Raw genomic sequence first — 12,368 nt, 5'->3', positions numbered from 1 at the left:
GCGGTTTCTTTCTAAGATAAAAAAAAAATAAAAATAATATAATAATATAATAAAATTACAACCATTTAACCATGTGTACAATATTCAAGTGTTTATAGTGTTTAAATAAGTAAATACAAGAATATTGTTCCTTATAAATTTATCAAGTATGTCTTTGTTTACTTACTTTTTACTGTTTAAGGGATTTTTATTAAAGCAAGAATTTTATAATCCAAAGTACGTTTCCTTGCTCAGATACTAATTCTGTTATTTAAAACAGAAATGACATTCTGAGCTATTCCAAAGTAAAGAATTATAAAATTAAAGAAATGCTTTACATTTTTGTACTTTGCTAAAAACCGTTTTCCCCAAGATCTATAACACATTAGCTTTTATATTGCTAGTGTGTACCTGTGTGGATGTGTGTTTCAATCAGAAAGTAATCTGGAACTAGCATTATGTTTGCTACACCTGGCATTTGATCAGTACATAAGGTTCACAGTTTCTTTTCCTCTTTTGCACTTTTTATACTTAGCAGTTTTTTCCCCTATTAAGTTAAGCTTTTTGGTACTTAGGTAATTTTCATCAGTGAAACACGTCTCTATTCATTTTTAATGAATCAATTTTAAAGAGTTGGAACTCCAATAACATTGTTAATTGCTTCCTGGGCAGCCTTTTTAGCATAGTAAACTAATCGTACACCAACACTTCACCAACCTTAAAACAGAGAGACTGGAGATCCAAGGCTATGAAGAGGTTCTGAATTATCAGTCTCCAACACATCAGTGATTTTTATCGGCAATAAAGGAAGCAACCATTCATCCAAATGTGCTTTTGCCCTCGAGGTGGGGCAGATGCCAACATGGAAGTAGTCAAAGGCTTCTGACCTTGTACATTAACAGCAGGTTGCTGCCTGAGAACTTGTGGCTTTACATTAAGATGTGGGGGATGGCAAACTCCCACAGCATAGTAATACTGTGGAAGAGTACTGACAGCAAGAATAGCTATAGCAGCAGCTGCTGAGGTCGTGGGCATACTGTCTGTGTTGTTAGCAACACACTGTTGACATGACTTGTGGAACCTATAAAGGAGCTAGACTCAATATTAAATGATAGTCTAGGAACAGCTGGGAGATAGCACCAGGCATATTTTGGAATGGATGAGGTCTGGGACCCTGAGCAGTCCAGGGAGGACTTGGTCTTAGTTGAGCAACTTGGTGAGGAGGCTGGCATGCAGCACGGTTCTGAGTCTACAGGGTAGCTGCCATGAAGTAACCCGAAGGAGGTGTATCCAGGTATTGCAGTTGTTTGCAGCTGGTGATGAAGTACAATACTCGCTGTTGTATTGTCACCAGAGTCAGAGCCTCCTGTGTTCCTTTTATGTCAACTTAGGATTTTTTAAATTTGTTTTTCGATTCTCAAGTTGTCCCAAATAGGGCCCTTGGGTGCCCTTCACGATGGTTTCTGTACTCTTTGAACATGATGCCATAGTGTTTGAATGCTTTCTTCCTTGCAGGCTTAACAAGCTGTCCCAGATTCATATGCATTTTTCCTACTCCAGACCTAGAAGCAGCTATTCTCCAAATGACACTGGTATCTTTCCATGAAAATGGGTATGTTAAAACCAAAATCTGAAGGTTAGGAATGCTCACTGTAACGGGAGTATCACTGCAGCTAGAACTTCTCAGTAAACATTGCTAAAAATATACAAGTTTTAGAAACCATGAAGTACATGTTTTAAGGTAAAAAACAGTGCTGTTTTTACTATTATTGGTGATTTTAGAATATAATTCATAGCACAAATTATATTTAGTCAAAATCCCTTCAGTGCTGATTAATGAGGAGACAAAGTAAATGTTATATAAAACACTGTAATTGTAGGACATAAGGTCTATAAGATAACCAAATATTTGAAATAAAGTTTCCTAAGTTATCACAGTTTTTGAGCCATTTAAAAAATAAAACTATAAAAAACAGGAGATCAAGTTGCTATTTCTTTTTTTTTTTTTTAATGTTTTGTTTATTTCTGAGAGACAGAGACAGAGACAGAGAAACAGCGTGAGCAGGGGAGGGTCAGAGAGAGAGGGAGTACAGAATCCGAAACAGACTCCAGGCTCTGAGCTGGCTGTCAGCACAGAGCCCAACACAGGGCCCGAACCCACAAACCGTGAGATCATGACCTGAGCCGAAGTTGGACACTCAACCAACTGAGCCACCCAGGCATCCCTCAAGTTGCTATTTCTAAATCAAATAGAACTATTACAGGGTTTTTAACTAACTTCTGTCTTCTTTCTCTTACATTGAATATCTTGGTTCCTATTATTATTAACATTATTTATTTTTAATATTTAACAATATTTATTAGCTTTATTTTCTAATATTCAAAAATTTCAGAAGAGCAATACCGCTGTCATTACTTACAAGAAGCTACTGAATTAAGTTTAAGACTTTGTTAATGTTTATTTATTTTTGGGAGAGAGAAAGAGAATCCCAAGCAAACTTGTGCTCAGTGCAGAGCCTGATGTGGGGCTCTAACTCATGAACTGTGAGGTCATGACCTGAGCCAAAATCAAGAGTCGAAGGCTTAACTGACGGAGTCACCCAGATACCCCTAAGATTTTTTTTTTAATATCTAAGTATATATTTTGAGAGAGAGAATGCAAAAGGGTCAAGGGCAGAGAGAGGGGGAGGGAGAATCCCAAGCAGTCTCCACACTTCCATCATGAACCATGAGATCATGACCTGAGCCCAAATCCAGAGCCAGTCGTCCAACTGACTGAGCCATACCAGAGCCCCTAAGTTTATGATATTATGCAGATCTTTTGTCCTTAGACTATGTCTCACCAAAGATGCCTACCAAAAGTACTAAATTCTAAATCCTCTTGAAATAATTCTTGAAGTATTATATATACAGTTATATAATATATATACTATGATGTACAGATTTATTTACTTCTATTTGTTTTCAGTTCCAAGATTTGCCTTTAAACAAGATTCACATATAATTTGGGAACATGTAAAACATTTATATAGTTTAAAAGTCAAGGCTAGGGGCGCCTGGGTGGCTGTCGGTTAAGCATCCGACTTCGGGTCAGGTCATAATCTCATGGTTCATGGGTTCGAGCCCCGCGTCGGGCTCTGTGCTGACAGCTCAGAGCCTGGAGCCAGTTTCAGATTCTGTGTCTCCTTCTCTCTCTGACCCTCCCCTGCTCGTGCTGTCTCTTTCTCTCTCAGAAATAAATAAAAACATTAAAAGAAAATTTAAAAGTCAAGACTATATGAAAAGGTATTTTTGGAAACTCTTGCTTCTTTCCCTGTCCCTTAACAATTCTAGCCCACTTTGTTTTTCTTTTATTTAATTTCTGACTTCTCCTTTTTTAAAAACTATTTTAGTAAATATAAAGCAAATGGATATTTATTGTTGAAAATTATTCCCCTCTAATTACACAAATGGAGCATACTTTGTACACTTTTCTGTCCGGTGTCAGTGCATAAAAATTGTCCTTGTTCCTGTTTCCAACTGAATAGTACCACACTGTGGCCATGTCCCATTAGTTTGAGAATTCCTCTACTGAGGAAAGTTCTTTCCAATCTTTTGATGTTATAAATAATCTCACAATGAATGAACACATGTGTCTGTATTTTGTGTGTGATTGTGTGTGTGCACGCACATGTGTGTGCTTGGGCAGAGTCTTTTCTAGGGTCACACAAAGAGCATATATTTTCAAACTTCAGGTTTTTTCCAATCTGATAAATGAGAGACAGCATTTCAGTGTAATTTTGTTTCTTTGATTATCGGTGAGTGAGCATCTTTTTCATTGATTTAAAAAGGCCATTTGCCATTCTTTTTCTGTAAACCATCTGTTCATGTCCTTTGTCTGTCAGATTTTTGGTATTTCTCTTTTCTATTTTAAAAAGTTCTTTACCTAGGAGAGACTAGTCAATCGTCTGTCTTTTCTCCAGTTTTTCTTTTGATTTTGCTAGTGGTACTTCTTTCCTTAAGCAAAAGTTTTCTGTTCATAGAGTTGAATATATGAATCTTTCCCTTTATGCTATTAGATACATAGTTAGAAAGGAATTCACTCACTTTTCCCTTAGCACTTGTATAGTTTCATTTTTCACTGTTACTTCTCTGATGCATTTAGAATTTATTCTGTAAATCAGTGTGTGTATGGATTCAATGTTATCTTTTGCCAAGTGGTTTTCCAGTTATCTGATCCTGGATTAGTTTGTTTGAGCTGCCAAAACAAATCACCACAAACTGAGTAGTTTAAAACAACAGGAACTTATTTTCTCACAGTTCTGAAGACTAGAAGTCCAAAATGAAGGTGTCAGCAGAGCCATGCTCCCTCCAAAGCCTCCCAAGGAGGATTTTTCTTTGCCTCTTCCAGCTGGTGGTAGTTCCAGGCATTCCTTGGCTTGTAAATGCATCCCTCCAGTCTCTTACTCTGTCTTTATATGGCGTTTTCCCGATGTATCTCTGCATCATCCTCCATTTGTGCATGTCTGTTTCTGTGGCCAAATTTCCCATTTTTAGGGTATCAGTTATTTTGGATTAGGGGCTCAGCCTGCTCTAGTATGACCTCACCTTAACTAACTACATCTGCAGTGACTCTATTTCCAAATAATTTTGAAGTACTAAATATTAAGACTTCAACATACCTTCTGGGGGAACACAATCTGTAATAAGTACCATTTGTTAAAATAACTATCGTTTTTCTTCTGTGATTCAAGATGTCTTTATTATATATTAAATATCCATATTTATTTGAGTCTATTTCTGCAGTTTTATTCTATTCCACTGATTTATCAATTCACCTTCTAATACAAGAATATTTAATTTTAGGAGCTTTATATTATGTTTTAATATCTGGTAAAGCTAGCTACTCTTAATGCTCCTTTTCAAGGACTTTCCTTGCTTTTTTATTTTCCTTATGAATTTTAAGATGAACTATTTAATTGTGGGGATGAGCACTGTGTGTTATATGGAAACCAACTTGACAATAAATTATTTAAAAGAAAGATGAACTATTTAAATACAGAACATAAGTCTTGCATATTACTCTGCCTGCATCTTGAGAACAGTATAGCAATATGTGGTAAAGTTTTCAATCCAACATTCACAGCGCAAGGAGAGACATAGAAGGGGAAGTGGATCAGGGAACATAAATGCTTTTCATGAAAGAATTGAACAGACTGTGTTTAAGTGGCTTTCATTTGTTTAAGGAAAGGAATGACTGCTGTATTTAATGCCCTTGATACTACATTAATTTATATTGTACCTTATACTCCCTTGGTGAAAGTACTCTTAATGCTATATTATTTTTTAATAAGAACAATATTTTTGTTGCGCTTGTTAGGAGTTATTGTCCATTGGAATGTACACATAAGAATTACTTCATGGTGTAGGAATCTCTAGGTTTTCGATAACCATTTGTATCACTGTATTAAAGCATATCTTCTATTAGTAAGCTCATTATGGGTTTAAAATATTGTCCCCCAGTGCTATTTGTTTGGATGCTGGGCAGAGGAGTTTAGAATTACTGCTAATTCTAATACAGAAGCAGGAAGACACTTGGTGATCATTTAATCTAACCTCCCTCATCTTCTATTTAAAAAAATTTTTGAGAGAGAGAGCAAGCAAGGGAGGGGCAGAGAGAGAGAGCCCAGAGCCTGATGCGGGGCTTGAACTCATGAACTGTGAGATCATGCCCTGAGCCGAAGTCGGAAGCTTAGCCAACTGAACCACCCAGGTGCCCCACCTTCCTCATCTTCTAGATGAGAAAACTGAACCCCATATATATTATTACTACCCAGTGTCCCAATATGGGCCTCAGATCCACCTCTCTCCATTGCTTTCTGCTCAACTAACCCTCTGAACATCAGTGGCTCACACTGGCTACATCATCATTTCCTCTGTTTTTACCAACAGTCTTCCAATAGTTTCACTCTATATCATCTCAAGTTTTCTTTTTTCTTTCATTAATAACATGTTATGTAAAACTTTGCTGGCAATAATTACAATGATTCCAATGAAGTAATGAAGCAGTCATTGGATGTGTACTGCCCCCCACCCCCCGCCCGCCCCCGGGAGGTACTGTTGGGCTACATAGTTCCTTTTTGTTGTTGTTGTTAATGTTTATTTTTGAGAGAGAGAAAGAGAGAAGGACAATGCAGGTGAGAGGCAGAGAGAGAGGGAAACAGAGGATCCAAAGCAGGCTCTACACTGACAGCAGTGAGCCCCACGTGGGCTCAAACCCATGAGATCAAAAGCAGAGGCAAAGTCAGACACTTAACCAACTGAGCCACCAGGCATCTTGCTATATAGTTCCTTTCATCTGAGGGCAATTCTCTCTCCCTCTCCCTTTTATTTTAATGTTTATTTATTTCTGAAAGAGAGAGAGAGAGAGCACAAGTGAAGAAGGGACAGGGAGAGAGAGGGAGACACAGAATCTGAAGCAGGCTCCAGGCTCTCAGCTGTCAGCATAGAGCCCAACACAGGGCTCAATCTCACAAACTGTGAGATCGTGACCTGAGCAGAATTCGAACATTTAACCAACTGAGCCACCCAGGCACCCTTATCCAAGGGCAATTCTTAAGGAGGGTCTTGGTTATGATCCCTCAACAGACAACACAGGGAGGGGAATGAGTGCCTCAGTCCTGAAAGAGGGATATTGGCTACACATCACCACCCCTTCTGCCATTTGGATCTTTGGATCTATTGCTTAATATAATTTCACTCCATCTAGGAAAAAGCTCCTCCAGGATTCTGGTTGTTTCTTTTCTTAGGGAAATTTATGAAAATAACATTAGTGGAATGAACTATAGGCCCTTACCTCTCTGCAGCTGGTCTTGCACCCTCAACTAATCATCTCCCTCATCTACTATCTGCACACTATCTGTTCTACATTTCTCTCACCCTCAGCTAGTTAGTACCTGTACTGGTCTCTGTCATTTACCTGGCGGGTGACCCACATCATCATCCCTGAGGTGCCTGAGCCCAGGTCATTATTCATCCTCTATTGAACATAGAATGCCGCTCAGCCGTGGTACTACACTTATCTACTTAAACTGAGCCATCAAAATTGAATAAGAGATTACCATACATCTCCCAGTGGATCACTTAGAATGTGCCAACCACATTCCTCTCTCTTTCCATTGTGTAACAGCAGTGAGAGATTAGAAGCAAAAATTTCCCAAAGAGGTCAGTCACTATGAATGATGGTAAATGTGCCACTCTTTCTTCCACCCTTGATCCTCTGTCTGCTGGAGACATGGGACCATGCAGCGGTCATTGATCTAGAGTGTATGCTGGTGCCCCATCCTTGCAGCTTCAAAAGGCTTCTAATGCTTTTTCTATCATTCTCATCAGTTTGGCAGGTTCTGGTTGTTGTGATTTTATGATTTTTGATGGCATCACTGATTCACACTGTCATGTGTCCACTGCTGCAGTTACTGTGCTATAAAGTATATTCTTTGGTCCAATGCAATGATGATCAGGATTCCTTGTTGGTTATCAAATATTCTGTTTAGCCCTTGGATTGTGGCACTGGTTGAGGTCATCTGAGCAGAAAGGACAGACTGATACTCAGAATAAACCTCAGTTCCAATCAAGATTAATTGTTCTCTTCCTTAAATGGGAGGGATTCAGTGTATTCATCTTGCCATTATGTACCTACATGGTCTTCTTGAAGGATGGTGCCATATTGAGGTCTCAGTACTGTTCTCTGTTCCCAGGAAATTGGACATTCAGCAGCGGCAGTAAGGAACTTCTACTGTTTGGGCCTCTTTATAGCTGCCACTACATTTAGGCACCAATTGTGACAGAACTTAGGTGGCCAATGGAAGAGGCTGCTGACATCAATTGGCTGAATCATTTTGTCACTTTGGTTGTTGGTAGATACTCTCTGTAAGAGTTAACTGTGATACGGAGATCTTCATATCTTGTGTCTATTCCCATAGGTTCATCCATATGCCTCTTTCTCAGATTTCTTTGTCTTCAAACTTCCACGATTTCTCCTTCAACCCCTGACCTACCAACCAAGGCATTTGACCATGAATCTGAATACATTTTTATCTTGGGCCACCTCTCTATACAAGTAAAATGAATGACAAGGTCCACACTCCAGAGTTCTGACTACTGGGAGGATTTTACCTTTTTGTTATCTTTCTGGAGCTGAAGTAGGCAGTCATACAATTTCGGCTTGCATCCACATCTTGAGCTGAACTTCCAATAAACCAAATTTAACCTTTTTCCTCCCTAAGCAACATGGGAATACCCACACAACCAGAGTTGCAAGCTAAAGGAGAGAAACTAATGGAACAGTTTTTGATGATGTGGGAACCTGGACTTCCTGCCCATACTGTTTATTGGTGACCTGTCATGCTTCATGCCTGATCCTTGATGTGCTACTTCCATCTTGTGATGGGCTACTGTTGGACCAAGGTGCCCTTATGACTCGGTAGGTCTAATAAAACTAAGCTCCCAGTGGGAAGTTCTAGTCACATGGTAACTCAATACCCATTGCCAGGTGAATCCAGTGTTACTAAGGTGTATAATTATGCTATACAATATGATATATAATTATCAGCAGACAGCCTGGCCTTGCTAGAGAACCCCATAGGACTATGTTTCCTCTTCTTGTGGTTTGCCATACGCTCCACATGGGGTCTTTCCCACTGCATATATCTTTTTTCTCTCTATTGGTTTGTTCTATATAGTGTTGAGATACATTAAAATATTAACCATCACTATTATTATAGAGAATTTAAACTTAATTCTATAATAAAATATGGTTAACACTGGGTTGCCAAAAGCCCATTTTCTTCATTTTTAATTTTCTTTCTCATTAAAGTAATATTGCTGTGACACAGGTGCTTCCTACCCATATTGATCACCAAAATCTTAGAGTCTTTTATCTTGCAAACATAACACATATATAATTAAACAGTTGGTAAACACATACAGCCTGAGCACAAAAAAGGCATACCAAGTACTGCTGTGTAATGTATCTACCAAGGAACTGATCAGACCAGTAGTTACATTTGACAGCAAGAAAAAAATTAACCGGTTTCCATTCATAGCTGTGACTAAACAAAGACTGGGTTTCTTTCTTTCAGCTTCAGAGACTAGAGATACTAAATGCTTTTTATTTGTGGCAGATGACTGGATCGGTTTCCAAGAACACGGCACTATAGCCCCTTTAATTAGAAATTCAGCAAAACTCAAAATTATATCACCTAGTAGTCAACTACTAAGAATGATCAGGCTCTCTGAGATACTACTTCTACATTTACCTGAACTATGTAAAGAGATATGAAGAGGCTAATAGCTTTCAGAATACCGTGTGTCTTTTATCCACTTTTTAACACGTGATCTTTTTTTAAGCAAATATGACCCTGTTTCCCACTGCATATATATATATACATATATATGCATATACACATATATACACATATATATTTCTAATGTTTATTTATTTTTGAGAGAGAGAGAGAGCACAGGTGGGGGAAAGGAAGAGAGAGAGAGAGAGAGAGAGAATCCCAAGCAGGCTCTGTGCTGTCAGCAGAGAGCCTGATGCAGGTCTCGAACTCACGAACTATGAGATCATGACCTGAGCTGAAGTTGGACGCTCAACCAACTGAGCTACCCAGGCGCCCCCCACCCCCTACATATATCTTTAATGCCAAAGTCTGCTGGATTATATGGCCAAAATGGTAGGGCTGCTTGGACCTACTCTAAGCTCCTGTCAAATGTGTCAGAGCAGCATTCCTAAATTTGGAATGTGCTAATTCCAAAATATATATATTTTTTTTAACTTCTAGGCGCGAGAGAGAGACAGCGTGAGCAGGGGAGGGTCAGAGAGAGAGGGAGTCACAGACTGAAACAGGCTCCAGGCTCTGAGCTGGCAGTCAGCACAGGGCCCGACGCGGGGCTCGAACCCACGAACCGCGAGATCATGACCTAAGCGAAAGTCGGACGCTTAACCGACTAAGCCACCCAGGCGCCCCAGGAATGTGCTAATTCCAGAACCCAAAGAGGTCTATGAGGCATTGCGCTTCCTTCTTCATGGTGGGAATACAAGATTTAAAAGTTTGTCCTTTATTTTAAACCTAGCTCAGACCACTGGACCCTTAAAATCTCCATTGAGGTGGCAGGTCCCTTAATCTTCAAAGGTTTTTGTCTTCCTCTCAGGGATGCATGTGTCCCAGATGTCCAACATACTTGCCACTTCTTATTCTCCCGGTCTGTTTTAACTGATCAATATAATGGACAAATGTGATATTCTACAGAATGTCCAGACATGCCAGGTCTTTTTGGATTGTATTATGACAGAGGGTAGAAAAGCTAACATAGACTTTGGACAAGACTATGTTTTTGTCCTTCTCATGGAGTGAGTTGCTTCTAGTAAATTTCCATTAAAGTACTGCTTCAGCTGTATTACACACCTGTTAGTCTGTAATCTTTTCACTTTCATCCAACTTAAAATATGTTCTAATTTTATTTTATTTTTTTTAATGTTTTTTATTTATTTCTAGGAGAGAGAGAGAGTGTGTGTGAGCAGGGGAGGGTCAGAGAGAGAGGGAGTCACAGACTGAAACAGGCTCCAGGCTCTGAGCTGGCAGTCAGCACAGGGCCCGACGCGGGGCTCGAACCCACGAACCTCGAGATCATGACCTAAGCGAAAGTCGGACGCTTAACCGACTAAGCCACCCAGGCGCCCCATTATATGTTCTACTTTTAGTATAATTACTTCTTGGTTTCACAAATTATTTGGAATGCGTTTTTAATTTCTAAAATTTATGGATCTCTTTTGGATAACCTTTTGTTATTGATTTCTAATACTAGTGCTTTGTTGTCTACCTCTGAATTTTAAAATGTCATACCTTCAAGGGAGCCTTGGTGGCTCAGTCTGTTAAGCATCTGACTCTTGATTTCAGCTCAGATCATGGTTTCACAGTTTGTGGGCTTGATCCCTGCATCAGGCTCTGTGCTGTATCATCACAGAGCCTGTTTGGAATTCTCTCTCCTTACCTCTCTGGCCCTACCCCACTCATGCTCACACACTCTCTCAAAATAAATAACTTTAAAATTAAAAAAAATTATACCTTTAGGCCTAATATCTGGTCAATTTTTGTAAATATTTCAAGTTTACTTGAAAAGAATAGGGATTTTGTTGATTATAGTTCTATATCATGGATATAGCCTTACTAAAGTTTATGTGCATTTAGTCAATTACTAAAAATGACGCATTAAAATCTCTCAGTGTATTTGTGAATTTATCAGTTTCTCTTTGTAATTCTGTCTCGGCTTTATTTTTGAAGATATATTATCATGTATCTATCCTTTTAGAACTGGTGTATCTTCCTGGTGGATTTTTACTTTTATTATTATCTAGTGAAAGGGGAGGAGTTAGAGGATTTCAAGGCTGATCAAGGGGAGGGACAAATATGGCCAGGAGGTGGCAGTAGCACACACAAGCTTTATCTGGGGAATGCTTTGAAGATCTGCATATTGGGGAAGGTCCTAAGGTCCAGAGGCTTAAGGCTTGGAGGCCATCATTCAGAAGGGGAGGAGAGCTAGGGAACTTCTGGAGGAGAAAGGCATCAGAAAGAGGGCTTATGAGTTTAGGTGATTTTTGTATGATGTCACTCAGTGGCATCTGAGAGCGGGGAGTCGCTGTGTCAGACTGAGAATTCTAAAGAGCAGCAGCAGGTTAGGTAGGGTCTTTACAGCCTAAGGCTTACTGTATCTGCGGCAAGCAGATTTTAGACATAGTTGCATAGGGTATGTTAAGCAGCCAAGTTGTAAACAGCTAAAAATCTGATTAAAGTATGTTTAAAACAAATGGATGTGTTAAATTTTGGTTTGGTGTTAGTGGGCTTTTGAGCTAATAACCCAGGGCCAAGATACAGAAGCCTGATTTGCTTCATCATTTTTTTTTTTTTGCTAGCTATTGTTTAGTATATTATACTTGATTTTTAGGTTTATTTTTATTAGCATTATTTTGGTAAAGTGCCAGTTGATTGCAGTCTGCTATCTTATCACTAATTTATTATTAAAACTGCTGTAATAGGAATTTTACTTCATTCTTTGCTTCTACTTAACAAAAATTGCTCTAAGCAAGGTCATCAATGACCTTCATGTTATCAGTTCCAACTAATATTTTACATTTTCTTATAGTATATACACGTTTAATTTACACAACTCAAAATGGGATATCATATATGGAATTTAGTATTTTACTTTCCCTTTTTTGCTCATTCTCTCCTCTTTCTCCCACTCAAATTCCCATCTTTACTCCACCTATCCTCTCCAGGCAAAAAAATGTCATCCTCATTAGAAGATTTCATCCCCATTTTTCTCCATGCTTATGCAAACATATATAC

General features: G+C 38.9%; 1 pseudogene; it reads right to left on the bottom strand.

The window, feature by feature from the left end:
- Nucleotides 1–697: 697 nt before the first annotated feature.
- On the bottom strand, nucleotides 698–4,509 carry LOC144224647 (polyadenylate-binding protein 1 pseudogene; annotated as a pseudogene).
- Between the last annotated feature and the right edge of the window lie 7,859 nt (nucleotides 4,510–12,368).

This window comes from Crocuta crocuta, unplaced genomic scaffold, assembly GCF_008692635.1.
Source record: "Crocuta crocuta isolate KB4526 unplaced genomic scaffold, BGI_CrCroc_1.0 scaffold92, whole genome shotgun sequence".
Lineage (NCBI taxonomy): Eukaryota > Metazoa > Chordata > Mammalia > Carnivora > Hyaenidae > Crocuta > Crocuta crocuta.
Note: the sequence above shows the minus strand (reverse complement) of the source record. Positions and strands in the feature narration are given on the sequence as shown.